This window comes from Cydia strobilella, chromosome 6, assembly GCF_947568885.1.
Source record: "Cydia strobilella chromosome 6, ilCydStro3.1, whole genome shotgun sequence".
NCBI classification, from domain to species: Eukaryota; Metazoa; Arthropoda; class Insecta; order Lepidoptera; family Tortricidae; genus Cydia; species Cydia strobilella.
The window spans coordinates 1,841,800-1,860,052 of record NC_086046.1 but is presented as its reverse complement, the minus strand read 5'-3'; the positions used below and the strand labels follow the sequence as shown (position 1 = coordinate 1,860,052).

General features: G+C 36.7%; 1 non-coding gene across 1 annotated transcript; it reads right to left on the bottom strand.

The window, feature by feature from the left end:
- Positions 1–17,544: 17,544 nt before the first annotated feature.
- On the bottom strand, positions 17,545–17,617 carry Trnat-agu (transfer RNA threonine (anticodon AGU)). Its single transcript has one exon. It is a non-coding gene; the product is annotated as a tRNA-Thr (tRNA).
- Between the last annotated feature and the right edge of the window lie 636 nt (positions 17,618–18,253).

Genomic DNA, 18,253 nt, shown 5'->3' with positions numbered 1-18,253 from the left:
ATAGAAAATACCACAATTAATTTCTAATTAATTAATTTCTTTCCCGAATCGCGCCGTAAGTCTACTGTATCCAGTAACAAGCATAATTTTAATGATGTAGCCAAAGAAAATAACGAGAGGACTTGTGTTAATTAATATTTTACATTAAAGCAATATTTTCTTCAATTTCAATAAAAATAACTTCGCAATTCATTCATAAGCTGGATAAACGTTATCTTAATCTCACGTCCCTCAGCCATGAGGTTACGACAAAGAAAGAAGAAGAATGAAGAAAGTCCAAAGAAAGCATCGTTTCTTGTGAAATTAATTGAATATTGTTATATCTTTATATGAAAAACAAAAATGTTCGAAAGTATTAAACTCTTGGTTGTTTTTACGAGCCTGTGTAAACTCTCGAGGTTGATTCTATTTTAACAATTCGTTAAACATCAAACATTTATGGTATCTTCTATAAAAAGGGACATTATTCTCGATGGCGCTTACGCCATTATAAACGAAGCTCCGACATAATTACAATGCCGCGCGACGCTGTGCGGCGTAAGCGCCATCGTCAATAAGGTACCTTTTCATAGAAAATGCCCCATTTATTCAGCAAATAGGCCACAGGGGCCACTTTTACATGTCTAATATTTACAAGCAATAAAAATAACCAAAAATTACAAAATACAATTACAACAATTTTGGGAACAGATAAAATTATTTTCCAAATACTTATTTGTGTTTGTGTTTTTTAAGTAGTCACACAACTTTACATGGTGGCTAACAAATAAATGCATTCCCGTTGCCAGGGAGGTTTTGGGATTATACTGAGCAACATTTACTATAGAAAATCGCAAAAAAAATTGACTGTTTCATACATTTTGGCTGGTCCATTTTCTATGGGAGGGTAAATTCTTTTTTCGCGATTTCGTGGTTGGTCCCATAGTAAAAGTTGCTCAGTGTAATCCCAAAACCTCCCTGGCAAGGGAAATGCACTTATTTTTTAGCCATCCTGTATATATATAAATTATAAACTGAAATAGATAGACGCCGGTTCGAATCCGGCCTTCACCACTGGAGGGCTTCGTCACTTTTTCTTTAATAGGTATATGACATCTATTACAGTTTACAAATATGGAATCAATGAAATATTAGATAATGTGTTAGAGATGTATACAATCAAATTACACAAAAAAAAACAGTAATACAAAAATACAAACATCAGACAAATAGGTACTAAATTTATTTAGAGATGTAAAAGTCTCGTGTCAGAGATAAAATATATGTCATAAAAACACGATCATCAAATTATCCTTAGACATGTAAAGGGTCTCCAAGGCTTGAATTCTTATTTAAATAATTAAAAGACAAGAAATTAAATCAGTCTAGTCAGTTCTGTTTTTGAACTGGGGCCCTATTCGAGATGCACAACTGTCATTTTCGGCTTCAACATCAGTTCAACAGTGGAATGAATCATTTGTTCATCAACTGTGGAAAGTATCATATTTGGTACAACCAAAACTCATTCATTGAAAAAATTATGCAACAAAAATCAACTTTGTTTTCTTACTACTATACGGTTTAAAATGGCTCTGAACTCGGCGTGGTTCGGTTTGGTTTCGTTGTCACCTAACTGTGTATTGCTAATGTCAAATTTACCTATTCGACAACACACGATCTCTTCCATTCAACTGAAGTTCAACACGAAACGTCACTTAACGCATGTCAAATACCGCTCCTGGTTTTGATACGAACTAACTTGAAGATAGTCTTAGTGATTGGCGCATCTCATGCAGTACAAAATTTCTACTAGCTTTAGGTATAAATACTTACTTAGGTAATAATCTTTAGTAATTAACACTATCCCGTTTAATGTAATTGAAACATGTCGTTTTAAGAAGATCGTAACTTCGATTGTATGGAAGCGCCCCGGCTTTTTAGAAGCGGGTTCGTGTGACTTTTCAAATTAATATACAGAATAGACCCCACATCATAATATAATACTATTTTTTCCCAGTAATCATTCTCTAAGGGAGTGAAATGTGTAAGAGAATTATCGAGAATTAACAAAGTTATAACAATAATGTTATAACTTGGAGCCATACACAGCCTAACAACTTCTATGCGGTAACCTATAAGCAACACGATTTAACGACAAATCTAGCAAATATAACACTTTAAACTTTCGCGTTTTGAACACATATTAAATCACATTTACAATCGGGTCTATCGCGAATTTATTTTGCTACCTTTATTTACCGACGTTTCGACACAGGTTTCACTGGTCATGGTCGCGGCTAACTGACGTCCCAGCATAATGTCACAGAGCTTTGTGTGACTACCCGAAAAAAGAGTGTATTTAAAGTTTGGGGTAGACATCACATTTTCAAACCACCCACTCCCACTACACATAAATGTTAATTATTGTCAACAGTCCGACACGCAACACTCACAACTCTTTGTTGACAATAATTAACATTTATGCATTTATTTATTTATTTTGTGATTTAATTAATCTACCAAACTCAAACATTCGTAAAAATGCGAATAAAAACCTCTACCAATTGTAATTTTCTCCGCGTCGCCAAAAAAAAACAATTTAATAAAATTTTCGTTTCAATGCAATATATATATAGTCGACAAAGTGGGCAGTAAATCATTTTGCAACGCGAAATGTTAAATTGGTCGAACTGTGCATTCGATGTTTGGAATTGAAAATGTCTGCCTGACTGACATAACCAATTCTGCGCAACTTTTGAGTATTTAAATTTCATTTGCATGTTGCAGTGTCAATGTCATCCTAGTAGATAACTGGTACGTGCCAATACAATACAATCCTTCTTATTGACATTAAACATTGTATAAAAATTCTGGACCAAATTATAACTATTTTGACATCTCTTTTTATATATATAATAATTTAATCAATATAATTAATTTGTTAATTATTGGTAATGTATTATTTCTAGATATATTTTTGTTGGTTTTTTTGTTACTGTTTTTTTTTAATCTTGAATCTAATATCGCGCATAGGCCATTATAAACGACGCTCCGATATAAATACAATGCCGCGCGACGCTGTGCGGCGTAAGCGCCATCGACAATAAGGTCCCTTTTCATAGAAAATGGCCGATTTTTTTATGGGATTTTGAACAGCGCGCCAAGCGGGATGTTTTATAAACTCTAAATTCCATACAAAATGGCACGTACATCACGTCACGCTATCGAATGAAATTTACACTAGGGGTACAGATAGACATACAGTTATTTTCGAATCTAAAATATTAATAGGGATTATTTGTCATAAAACTAAAAGGGCCCACCGATTACCAGCTCGCCGGACGATATCGGCCTGTCGGTTGTTCGGAACTGTCAAATTTTTATTCTAACTGACAAGCTGATATCGTCCGGCGGACTGATAATCCGTGGGCCCCTTAAGGCCGTAAGAACGGGAAAGACATACACGCCAAGTGTCAATTTTGATCGAATTTTGTCGGTTTTTATTTATTTTAAAAACGTTACCTCACAGTATCGAAATTCTAAAGCTATGAAATGACTATTTATGTTAAGATTGTTTTTTCTTCTTTTTTTGTTTATAGTATCACATAATAAATAACCGAGTAAAGTAGGATTAAAAGTCAAAGTTAGAGGTTACTTTGGGAATTAATTGTATCGAGCGAAGTTTCATAATTCGTGTATCGGAAGCTATGTTTTTAAAGGTAATATAGTCAAGAACTACATATATTTTTTCCACGTCTACGAATATCAACGCCTCTTAGAAAAACATGATCATATAATGAGATTTTTCGCCTTCTGGTTCAGGGAACCGCCTTAAGAGCTTTAAGTTGCGCCGTGGAGTGTCATTAAAATACACAGCGCGTTTGGTGTGAAAATACATTGCATTTTCCAAGATCTTATTTGATGCTAGCTTGTAACATATCCGTTACTCGGGCAAGCACAAACCCGCATCTCCAATTTCCAGCATATTGCTATTAATAGCTGGCTTCATATGACCCAGTTCCTGGCATCCATTACTTTTGCTTGTATCGTACTATTATGCAGCCTACAGGGTGAGAAAACCACAAGTCTGGATTTTCTAAAATTGACTTAAGGCCTATAGGCTCATTAAGCCGGTTCAAGAACAATATATACTACAACTAACTATAATACCTATACAATACTTGCAATATTCGATACATTGCAAACTACAGAGTACAATAAATTTAGTCGATGGACCAAAAATACCGAAAATCTCATAAGAAAATCGCATACAAGTTCTTGAACCGTCTAATGCACTGAGTTATTATTATTACTACAGACGACATACCAAACAATGAGATTGTCGCAATCACAACCTGTACCACGCGACCAAAACGTCGTAAGCGCCGAAAAAATTCATGGCGCTTACGCGTTTAGGTCGCGAGATTCACGCTCCGCTTCTATGGTTTGATGCCAAAACGGCAGCAACTCGTGCCGGTTCTATACGTTAGTAATAATAGTTTAATGGTCTAATGGGGCTTAACCTAGCTTCATACCTTATTTAGTCATATGTTAGGTTATTTGTTCATGTTTAATCGACGACCGGTCTGGCCTAGTGGGTAGTTACCCTGCCTGTGAAGCCGATGGTCCTGGGTTCGAATCCCGGTAAGGGCATTTATTTGTGTGATGAGCACAGATATTTGTTCCCGAGTCATGGGTGTTTTCTATGTATTTAAGTATTTATATATTATATATATCGTTGTCTGAGTACCCATAACACAAGCCTCCTTGGGCTTACCGTGGGACTTGGTCAATCTGTGTAAGAATGTCCTATAATATTTATTTATTTAATCTACAAATAAATTTATTTATTTTATTAGTAGGGGATTTCTTTTGATAACTTAGTAAGCACAACTGAACACGCTTCTCGAAATACCCTAAAAGGCCTAAAACCAAACAAAATTTCATAAAATCTTCCCAAGCCTAAGCGAAACCTATAAACAGAATATATTATGCTAAAGCGATCGACATCAAAACATCCTGTATATGCCAAAACCATAACCACAGATAAGTTAGTTCCTAACAAACAGCAGTGCTATCTCGAATTGATTGGGAACGTTCTCGAAATGGATTTCATGTAGGTAAATTGTAAATGCAGAGGGTTATATAAGGATGACTCACGTTAGACCGGGCCGTGTCCGGGCCGGAGCTTCCGGCGCTTCGTTTTCTATTGAAAGCATCACGTGATCATCTGTCATGTCATAGAAAATAAGCGCCGGAAGCTCCGGCCCGGACAAGGCCCGGTCTAACGTAAGTCATCCTTTACTCTGAGGGTAGTTTCATATGTAACAATTAGCAGCATATATATCACGTTATATATAAATACGGTAAGTGTTTTTACAAATATATAATAATAATAATTAATCATATACTTTTAAAAGCCTAAATAAAGAGGTAATTACACAAACATGTAGAACAGCCGGATATAAGAGAGCATTTTGCCGAAGTCGAAACGCAGACGCTTCGCACTAATTTATTTTATTTATTTATATGTAGGTCCAATAAATCGTCCCCAAAAAACTTTCACACAAGAATCGACTTGTAATATTCGAATTTAAACTATCGTGAGACATATTAACTTAAGGCGGTTCCCTGAGCCAGAAGGCGAAAAATCTCCTTATATGATCATGTTTTTTTAAGAGGCGTTGACATTCGTAGACGTGGAAAAAAGATATGTAGTTCTTGACTATATTATCTTTAATATCATAGCTTCCGATACACGAATTATGACACTTCGCTCGATACAATTTATTCCCAAAGTAACCTCTAACTCGGACTTTTATTCCAACTTTACTCGGTTATTTATTATGTGATACTATAGACAAAAAAAGAAGAAAAAACAATCTTAACTTAAATAGTAATTTCATAGCTTTCGAATTTCGATATTGTAAGGTAACGTTTTTAAAATAAATAAAAATCGACAAAATTCGATTAAAATTGACACTTGGCGCTCATGATCTTTCCCGTTCTTTCTTGCGAAATGTGAGAGTGACAGCGGCAAACCGATGGAACGGCCTTAACAAACTTAGCGGTTTCACTCACGTATTTTTAGTCACTCGCGCGACATGTTTTGGAGAACCTAGGTCTCCATTTTCAAGCACTAACAGTGCCTGAGTGAGTGGCGGGAAACGTGCCAATTGTAACCTATTTATGAGCAAAAAGTCATATTTTGTTTCAGATACTAGACTTTTTCGGTGGTATCGTTAAACGGCTAAAATTATCATACTTTTTCGTAAGATAGTGCTCATCGAAACGTACATACATTGTCTGGAGCCCAAATTATCGTACATGTACAGCCTGCCAACCCTGCTATACCCTAAGGTTTACACGTTGACTCGAGTTATATAGAACTACCTTCCCCACCTACCCTCCTGATCCCACCTTCCCCTTTTCATCATCGGACATCCAGGCGCGGGGAGCGAATGCACCCGTTCGTGGTCCACATTCCATTCGTTCGGACGAAACGTTTTGCCTCCTCCTTTTTGGTACGGACGGCTAAGGAATGGAATGCGCTCCCGCCATCTGTATTCCCTGATCAATATGACCTCGGTCTCTTTAAAACAAGAGTGAATAGGCTGTTACTGAACCGGTGAGCTCCATCTTAGGCCCTGTCTTCACTTTCCATCAGGTGTGACTAGGGCCAATCGCCGATCAGTTTATAATAAATAAATAAAAAACTAGCTTTTGCCCGCGACTTCGTCTGCGTGGACTTAGTAACAGCAGCTAAAGTATAGCGCCTGGAAAAATTCTCATAGCAAGTTCAATTTGAGCATATTATTTACACAAATTAGCAGGCACTTCATTAATTATCTCAATTCCACCCCGCTTTTTACTTTCTTAAGGGATGATTTTCGGGATAAAAACTATCCTATGTCCTTCTCAGGGACTCAACCTATCTCTATGCCAAATTTCATCTAAATCAATTCAGCGGTTTAAGCGTGAAGAGGGAACACACACACAGAAAGACACACAGACAGACTTTCGCATTTATAATATTACTAGCTTTTGCCCGCGACTTCGTCTGCGTGGACTTAGTAACCCCAGCTAGAGTAAGAATAGCGCCTGGAGAAAATCTTATAGCAATTATTCAATTTGAGCATATTATGCACACAAATTAGCAGGCACTTCATTAATTATCTCAATTCCACCCCGCTTTTTACTTTCTTAAGGGATGATTTTCGGGATATAAACTATTATATGTACTTCTCAGGGACTCAACCTATCTCTATGCCAAATTTCATCTAAATCGATTCAGCGGTTTAAGCATGAAGAGGGAACACACAGACAGAAAGACAGACAGACAGACAGACTTTCGCATTTATAATATTAGTATGGATAGTATGGATTGTTCAGGCTTTGGAGCCTATGTTTAAAGGACTTACAAGTGCATGTGGTAACCTTTGCGTTATCTATAACAATAGGCGCTGACAGTGCTTGGAACATTTTTAAATGTCATCGTTCACTTCCAATTCGATCTCTGTACAATCAACATCCTTTTCTTATTAAAATAATTTTGCATGTATTTGGGCATTTGATTTACACCATCATATCCTCTAAAGATATGACATGGATAGTATGGATAGTATGGATTGTTGACCGTTGCGTGAGAACTCCGAAGTTCCGAACTAACTGTTGGTTAATTGGCACTAGACGGCAGAGACAGACTGCGTTGATATAAAGTTATTTGTGCAACAAGAAACGAAAGTTTGTTTTTACTGCGAATGCTGATTTTGAAGAATAATAATCGTAGTGGGTTTAACTCTCAATGAGCTACGTTTTACTCAACGTTATAGAGAAGGAACGTGTGTTGCGAACGCAACCTTTTATGTGTATAATGCAGTAGCAAAACGCAGCCGTCGGGCTCGCTTACTATGCGGAGGCTTATTTAAATGCACCAATAGGAGCGCTCCACATAACCTGTATCGCGGCCAATTAGAGGCACCTAAATTTAGACTACCATTTTTAACATTCAAAATTAGCTTAACTACTTTCGCATCAGCCTCCATACTGTTACCACCACTACTACACCTTTAACTGTTTAAATCAACTGTACCTTGTAAAGTAACCAGCACCTATTGATTATAAGTTTACTTCAAATCGAAGTCTTTTTATTTGTCGTCGAGACCTGCACGGCGGCTACAACGTGGAATATACTTAAGGGAACCAATACGTATGACTTCTTTTTTAGCACAGACTTTAGGCCTTAATTAACCAAAAGACTTATAATAATAATATAGGTAGTTCTTTACAATAGCCCAGTCTCATTGTCCACCCAAACTTCAATCCATAGACCGGTATACTGTTCACTTTTTCTGCAATAGTCCCAATGCCTGCTGCGACCGGTTCATGGGTGTCTATTGTTGCGCCTGTGAACGGGTTCCAGCAGGCGTTGTACATGACATTAAAGCTCTCCAATGGGCCTCTACGTGTTGGATCTATATCCCCACGCAAGCCTATCAAAAGACCGGGATTTATAGGCCCGGGATATCCAAGGAGATACAAATAATAATAATAAAATACTTTATTGTGCACTACAAAGAAAAATACATGTTACAAACAAAGACAGGACATAAGTGAGTAGGTAACAACAGGCGGACTTATCGCTAAAAAGCGATCTCTTCCAGACAACCTTCAGATAGCGATTCAGTGGCTAGAAATAAGTTAATGGGCAGTGCAAAATAACAAAGGTGTAAAGTTTACAAATCAAATACCTAAGTATAAACTACAAACAATGAAAAATAAACTACATAAACTACATATATTATTTAAGCAACAATAATACACTACATAAACCTATACAAAATACATAAATACATACTTATCTTAGTAGCAATGTTATAAAAAAATGTCAAGATTCCAATTACATTTGCGCAGTATCGACTATATATTTATGTGTTATAAGACTTATAAGTGTCCCTTTAGACGCCCTTACCTTAGCTTTCCCTTTGTTTTCGAGTTATTTATTTTGTTTCGGATCTCTTACTAACGTAGGCGAACAACACGCGAATGCGAAGCGGCGCGGCGCGGAGCCTTCAATCAATCCTTCGACACAGGTAGTGTCCTACGTGGGCGATCTCGTTGCGAACGCGAACGCCTTGGGCCCGCCGCGCCGCTTCGCTTCGCGTTCCCGAGTGTTCGCCTACGTAAGACGCAGCGTTACAAAGCACTTTATGAATATTCTTTGTTTCTTTGTAACTTTGCCTTCTTAATGCCTAATCTCCATTTGTTTTGGCGTAACTGCGAAGTGCGAAGCGTTGAATAAAAGGGAATTGGAATGGTTTCGAAAAAGCGGAAATCCGGTGTCCTTACTTAAAATTTAATAAGGTAATTGTTTTAACCAACTTGGTTTCTTATTGTTATTTTCGTAAATACAACCCCGTAAAAATGTAAAAACATTACTCGAAACGGCTCAGCTAAACTTTTGTATTTTTTACACAAAAAAAATTCACGAAACCATTTAAAATTCCAGTAAAGTAATAACCATGGCCATTCGTACATAATATCATTGATATAATAACAATAAGGCCTGCTCCATTTCAATGTTTTCATATAAATATTGTAACATTTTGTATTGGTCTGCGGAGTATACATATATATCTATGTATTGTCTCTTTATTCAAACTTTAGCTTTAAAAAATATACCATTATTGGCTCGTAATAGCATGGTAAAGGTTCAGAGCCAATAAATTAGAAAAAAAAGTACTCACAAAGAAACATTTTTTTCACAATGTCCACATTTTAACTAAAACTTCAACTAAAATCCGGAGGCAGTAAAATTAAAGCTAAAAATAAAATAAAAATACGTCCAATAATTAATTACCAAATAGCACCTGTTAGGGTTCCGTACCCAAAGGGTAAAAACGGGACCCTATTACTAAGTCTATCCGTCTGTCACCAGGCTGTATCTCATGAACCGTGATACAGTTGAAATTTTCACAGATGATGAAGACTAAAAACAGAATAAAATAAATATTTAAGTGGGGCTCCCGTACAACAAACGTGATTTTTTTGCCGTTTTTTTGCGCAATGGTACTCGCACTACGACTCGCACTTGGCCGGTTTTTTTTACTGTGCCCCATAATAAAATAAAATAAAATAAAGGTTACCCACCCTAGTATATATCATAGGATTCATAGTATGGATGGTATAGAAAGGATCGCAATCTCTTATGGCAGAATTGTTGTAAAAGTGACCGCGTTAAGCTTTAAATAATAGTTCCTAATCTCTTCGGTGGCGCTAGTTAGGCTCTGGGACATGAGTATAACATGAACCATATAAGGCAACAAATAACCCGACCAAATTACGTAGGTTGTTTTTGGTAGTATTTCGGTGCATGGTGGCGCCGCCTAATTACTGTTTTTTGATGGACACTTTTCATACATAGAGATTTGGCTCCTTTATACAGTCTCCATGATTCATAGGGTATCATGCCGTCACTCATTGTTAGAAAATCATAGCCTTGACGTCTTGACGACAGACGGCTTAAACGAGACAATGTAACGTTCGCACATTATCAGCTGAAAATAATATAAAAGTAAAGTAAAAGAAACCTTTTCCTAAGACAAAGTCACTTTACATTTTACTTCTGTTTTACGAACCTTTCTTAAATAGCATCAATAAAATTTTATTTTCACCTGCGTCTCGAATACTTAAATGACGCGAGTAAAAGGGCGTTCGCCATTTGTCTGGCTAGACAGGAAGAGTGGATCGTTAGAGATGGGAGTTATAGCTGAAGTTAGTGACGAATCATATTTGACAAAAACTATCATATGTCCTTCCTCGGTCCTCAATGACTTTCATATAGGTAGGTAATATTTATGAACGAGATTTTTAATTTAACTGATTTAAGTTATTTACGATTTTATTACCAAAATTGATTGTCCAAAATACAGATACTGTTGCTATGTAAAACTCAAAATATGCTACGTAATAGGTACGTGATCGTTATGAATATAATTTTGTATGAAAAAATTATTTGCAATAATTGCATGTTAATTTATATCAATTTCGTATCACTTTTTGACAGAACAAAATATGTGAACGAACGATATCAATGTGTACGGTTTATCAAATGGTAATTCTGTAGTAATGAAATTAAATGGGTTATTAATTACTTATTACTTACGTTAACAATCGACTTTTAGTATACAAAAAATGTCTGTACTTACTGAAAACAAAATACGACTCTAAATTCGCCTTCAGCTATTTCACTTTTATTTTATTTCTTACCTACATTATGCCAAGTTCATGCTTTATTTCGGTCGGAATTACTTTGAGCTTACAAGACAAAGTATGTCAAATATTGCTGACATCATCAAAAATATCTGACGCGAACGAATTCGCGCCTCGTTACACAGCCGCGTTTATAAGTACGCAGCGACCGAAATCCCTTAGGAATTAATTTCTTTTCACGGAATCGAAAGTCATCCGTGGAGACGAAATACTATTGTTTTGAAGGAAAATTGCTTGAAGTATCTGGAATTCAATTCAATTCAATTCATTTATTTTGAAAGAAAGAAAGAAAGAAAGAAAATACATTTATTTGACGCCACAACATAGTACATAAAAAAAAGAAAAGCATGCAGACAAAAAACATTTGGACGCCAAAAAGGATCCCCACTCAGTATAGTGCCGCGGCAAACCGTGGCGCTGGTTTGCTGTGGGACCTGGCTTTTGCTTGAACATACACAATTGTCATGATTACATGTCATTGGGTTGATACGGTATGCTATTTGCCTCCATCGGCGTCTGTCCATCGCATCCTTCACTATAAAAGAAAAGGAAAATATACCGTTTTGTCTAAATTTATTTTAAGACCATTGCATTTAAACCAGTAGGATAATTCCTCCCAAGTTCGCCTATTTGAGTTTCACGTAAATTCATATTTTCATTACCTATTACAACGATAGATATAACTCCGTAATAGATGGATACAGTCTAAGGAAAAAACGTGCCTCGAAAATCACGAAAATTTGATTCTCGATCAGATGGTGCCACTACCTTTGGCCTACTCTCGTATAGAGGGCGTTGACGGTTTCGTTTGTTATTTAACAATTTTAACGCATATCAGTGAAAGAGCATGGGTCAAAATCATAAAAATAATTAATGCTAATAAAAAAAATCATTTATCCATATTTAAATACATTATTATAAATCTTCATTTTTAGTTTTAAAGTGTGTCGATAGATGGCAGTGAATTTACTGTGGTTACAAAATTTACTAAGACAGTACCGCTCTAATATTATATCTTTGCCTATTATTTATACTTGTGTCATCTGCGTAAAGGAGTCGTGTACCTTGAGTTATATTGGATAGCAAGTCATTGATTAAAATAATAATAGTAAAGGTCCTAAGACATGTCTTTCCCATCATGGAACAATGGTGTTCCGGACCTTTGGGAGGCGTGCGCGTAGCCGAAGCCAACACCACCCAACATGTAGAGTACCTTTTGACACTTTAATGAAATGTAGGTACACCGAGCGGATGCTGCCCTTGCCCGCATCGTAGGACGCACACAGAGGCAGCACCAGTTGATGGAATCTAAAATGAACTAGATTATTGGGTGAAAGCGATGGACTAAGTACGTATGGGATAAAAAACCGGACGCCTGTCTAATAAAACGGTATGCAACTTTATTTCCGGCAGACGGTGACTCGCCCTCACAAGGTGGGTCCCCACAAAAAGTGACATCTAGGATGGCTCAAGGGCCAACACCGGTGTGAGCGGTTCAGGGATGTCGAGAGGTGTGCGCCGCTTTCTACTCAGTCACTGTGCCAACTCGCGTCGTAAGCATATTTCACTTCCACCCCTGGAGCTTATAGCTCTAACGACTCCACTCTGGACGGCCGGCCAAGGCAACTTAGTGGCAGAGAATCCCGAAACTGTTTGGGGATTAGAAACAATGGAACGAAAGAAAACTTCCTAAGCTAATACTTGCTTAAGAGGCCGGTGTCGATTTTAGTCGCAAAAATGTAAAATTGATAGATTTAGTCCGTGAAATTTTACACCTTTTGTTATCTAATTGAAATAACAAGTACTGGTTTCTATTAGCACGTCTTCTTATCTTACCTTTTATCAGATCAATTTTTTGAAAACAGACTCACTAAATTAGTAATGTTTGCTTTTCTGATGGATGTTTAGGTAAACGCGCGTAAAGCACTGATTTTGTCGCTGTTATTTGTAAATTTCGTAAAGTTTGGACTGCTAAACATGGTAATTTTGTATTATACATATCCTGTACTTGACGTTTATCAGACTACATTTTTATTATTATGACTTTGAAGTAGCGTAAGTGAAAGTTAGACGAAATCAATTTTCTCCAGAAATTACTTCAAAACAAGTGACAATTTCTCTGAAAATCGACTTAGTTTCAACGTAATTTTGATACTTAAACAATCTACAACATTTGCTGAAACTATTCTTATACTTACATCAATTTGTATAATTTACCGCCATGATTTTTTCATGAATTTTTAAAAACTGCCCCTTCTCTTCATGCATTATCGGTGACGCACGCTCGCGACCTCATTATTAAAAGGCAAGATGAGAAGACGTGCTAATAAAAATCAATACTTGTTATTTAGATATTACGTAACAAAACGTGTATAATTTCAACGACTAAATCTATCAATTTTACATTTTTGCTCCAAAATCGACTACGGCCTCTTAAATCCGTATACTCGTAAATTAACTGCACCAGCTAGGTACCAGGTAGGTAGGTAGTATTTAAAAAAATCGTTTATTTACTTACTTCCGCTTTCTAATAAGTCTGTGTAACATAGAATCTTAACAGTAGGTTCATTAATTACTTTCTACAAAGGGAAATGAGGATGCAATATTAATATACCTCTCAGTAACAGAAGCCGGAAATTCTTATCCTCGAGGTACTTAATGTTTAGTTGTGTCTAAATATGCGAGGCCTACAATTTAAATAAACAGTCCACTAATTAACGTGTGGCCCAATGTAATTTTCCTAGTCTATGCCGTTAATGTTGTACAAAAATCTATTGCTGGCGCGTCTCGAGCGCTCGTATACGACGTAATAAAGTAGGTATGTCGATATTTCCAAGCATGATTGAGAAAAAGTGATTCAAGTTTTATGAGCTTGGGAGCCGTAACAATACCTAGTACCCTACCTTTACAATCATTTTTACAATTTCCTGAGTGATGACGTCATCTTGGGCCAATCACTTGCAAGATCGGCCGCTAATCGAATAGCTTGCGCCGCTCACCACAATCTCATTTCTTTGGAAATTGCCTCGGCGAGGAATGAGCTTTGGAACCAACTCAATGGTACACATCGATACTAGGTCTGCCCTTCTGAGCCATATTTGGCTGGTTGTGTCTTAAATGAAAATTGAATGCACAACTTAAATTCTTTGTCTGAAAGTTCAAATTTCAATTTTTTTTGACACTATGCAAGTTTAATGTTTAGGTCATTAACACGAAGAAAAACAAAAGTAGTCTCTTCGGTTTCTGAAAGGTACGATTAGGTTCCACTAGCTTTGCGGTGGAGGCGCGCCAACTTCGATTTTTAGGGTTCCGTACCCAAAGGGTAAAAACGGGACCCTATTCCGTCTGTTACCAGGCAGCTCAGTCTCATCAACCGTGATAGCTAGACAGTTGAAATTTTCACAGATGATGTATTTCTGTTGCCGCTATAACAACAAATACTAAAAAGTACGGAACCCTCGGTGGGCGAGTCCGAGTCGCACTTGTCTGTTTTTTTTGTAAGTCCTTGGTATGGTTAAGTGTTTTGGGTTCAATAGGGTAGAAAGGATGAATTTTTAAGATGGGTGCAAGTTTACTATTACTATAAAGTAGAAATTAAAAAAAACTCCTACGCAAAAAAGAATCTGCTCATCCTTTTGAGAGCTACGATGCCAGGATGCCACAGACGGACTTTAGCGTCAAACTTATACTCGTAACACCCCTATTTTCATTAAAATAGGCGATCGGAATGACACCGTTGTGCGTCAATTAGGTCAGCGCAGCATTAGCCGGGGCCGATTCGATTAGCTACCATTGGGATGACGCCATGCACTCCTGTTGCGACTTGATATGGTAGGGTTATTCCCATTAGTTACCACCAAGTTGTTACCAACGATTGGTTACAAAGGATTGGCCTGATGGGGCCAGCTACAAATCGAACGACTATAACAACTGAGAAAAATAATTCCCAGTCCTTACAATCAACTCACGTTAGTGGTAACTAGTGCAATTTTGTTTTGTCAATTGTTACCACCAAAATGTAATGATGAATAGTGACAAAAAAAAACCCACATAAATATAGAGTAAGTTATTTTTCCCCTCACTAGCTCGGAAAGCCGTCTTTTATCCTTTAAAACAAGCGGGGAAAAACGCATTTTATCCACTAGTGGGGAAAGTAATTTGACCTTGGATGGAGCGTGTTTAAGTAGCTTGACAGATAACAAAACGTAAAACGCTCATGATAATGGTTCGTTTGATATTAAATATCATTAAATAAATGGTTTGAGAATCTAATAAAAAATACCAAATTTAGCTTTATTTAATAATTTTATTTCATAAACCTTAAAATTCCATAAGAAACGTTAGATTTTTTATAATGATGAAATAAAACTATGAAAACGGATTATATCGCGTATATTGAATTTATAATACATCCCGACGTTACGAACCCTTTACAGCGTTCGTGGTCAACGGGTGACTGAGGAAAAATTACAAAGTTCAAAAATACCCACATACTAAAACAATGAACAATCATAGACTACAAACTTTAAGGCTGGTTGTACATGCAAAATCGGTTCATAAGGCTAGTTATACACTACAATTATTTTCAAGTAAAGATATATATATATACGCGATAAAAAACTACGAAACGTCGGAATGTATTATATTCAATATACGCGATATAATCCGTTTTCATAGTTTTATTTCATGAGTAACTATCGCGGTAACCGAAGACAATATTATTTTTATAATGATGTTAAATATAATTCTGAACGCACAAGTTGAGTCGATGCAATTTCAAAACGCATCGTTGACATTTCATACGTCAGAACATAAATGTCAACATTGTCAACAAAATTTTAATTGTTCTTCTCACCGGCTTACGTAAAAATCAGAATTTCTAGTGTTTTCTGTTATAATATCGTAAAAAAATTAGTGATTCCAGTGATGAAGATGATCTAACGCCTGTGGATGTTGCACTTTCCTCGCTATAGTGAGGCGAAAAGTTTTGTGTTACACACGGGTGCAATTGTATTTTACTTCTCGTGTGTTGAAACACTCGCGGTTAAAATACAACTTTGCACCCTTGTATAACAAATAACTATTTTTCTGTCAACAGCAGATTCAGCATACTGCACTAAAACTGAACAAACTTTTTAAATAATTGTATCGCTATAAGAATGAAATAATTTTAAACATTAACAGGCCAATTCGAATTCTAGTTATTCTAATTCTAAACTATAAAACTCTAATTAATAGAAAATAATAGGAAAAAAATAAGAGATATTTTCACATACAAGTAGTTTACTGAATTATCTATCGACGTGAAACATTTCCACTTCATATTGACCTTTATAATGGTAAATAATCCCAGCTGTTTTGTAACAACTTGGTGGTAACAGGTGGGAATAACCCATATGGTATGATCTCGAGCAATTTGGCTTGTCTAGAAAGTCAGCCTACAATCTTGGATGGTTAGTGCCAACTTTGTTGGCTTCGAACCAAAACTTTACTCCAACGGCGTATGCTTAGCATGAATAGCTTGAGCATGAGCAAAGATTACTACTATTAGATTCAGTATCAAGACAAGAAGAACAGGGTGCGTGAGCGTTTCTTAAAAAAATGCCACTTATAAATTTTGTATTTTTTCATAAACTTTGTACTACTTCAACTCGGAATCACGAGCTCTCGATCCTAATGGGATAAAAAATGTCCCAAGGTTTTTTCCTACTGTGTTACCATTTCCCCATATACTAAATAGTGACATATACGCCCCATCAGGCGGGCCGTATGCTTGATTGCCAACGACGTGGTATAAAAAAAATGGCGGTAACAAAAAGAAAAGTTTGAGAAATGTATGGGAATTTTGGGACACTTATTTTATCCTAATAGAATGGAAAGGGCTCGTGATCCTGACTAGAAATAACACAAAAGTGGCAAAAAAGGACAGCCAACATGCCAATAAGAGAGACTACCGTATCGTTGAGCACTGAGCTAACGATTGACATCTTGGATACGCACCCAGGCCTCTACTTCAAGTAGAGGACATACCAGCTAGGTGGTTATCACAACGTCATCGTGAAACCGGATACGGTGCATATTATGTTTACTTACTAAAAATATTATCATATTTTAACCCACTTACTTGGATGGTTGAAATCAATTATACCGTAGATGGTAATTTAATTTAAAACGTACGTCAAAATTTTAAATGACCTGTCGTTTTAAATTAATTTTGTATCAAGCAGAATTAGCAGAAACGTCTTCGAACGATGCTATTAAGCTTAGAAATAAATTAAAAATGGAAAAATTCACTGTCTTGGGTGGGACTTGAACCCACGACCACTGGATCACTAGTACAGTGCTCTACCATCTGAGCCACCAAGATCGTGCCCAAGGCAGCGAACATTTCCACCTATTAGCCAGGACTGAACGAAGATGTATTGACAAAAATTGAGAAAGGTATGTTGAGATGGTTTGGACACGTGGAAAGAATGAGTGAAAGAATGCTAACAAAGAGGGAGAGGTAGAAACGGGAGTTGGAAGGGGCAGACCTCGGCGGACTTTCTCTGATCAGATCAGGGAAATCCTGAAGAAGGGCCAGGTCAAGAGCACCCTAAACCGGCGAGCGTCGATGAAGAATGTCATGAAAGTGAAGGAAGCGAAAGAGGTATGTCAGGATCTGGTATGGTAGGTATGTCTCTGCCTACCCCTCCGGGAAATAAGCGTGATTATATGTATGTTAGTATGTATTAGCCATTAGAGAGGCATAAGGGAGACAAAGAATTTTTCCACTTTTAATTTATTTGAAGGTTACTTATTAAAATTTTGCTCACTTAATAACAATTTATTTTACACTCAAAACGTCGCTAGCAATCGAGAAGATTGTCCATCCTGAACAAAGGGAACCACTGTGGAGGCGTATTCTGTGACCTGACAAAAGCTTTTGATTGTGTCAGTCATGAAATATTTCTAAACAAGCTTGATGAAATTGGTAAATGAAATTGTAATTTAACCAAATATT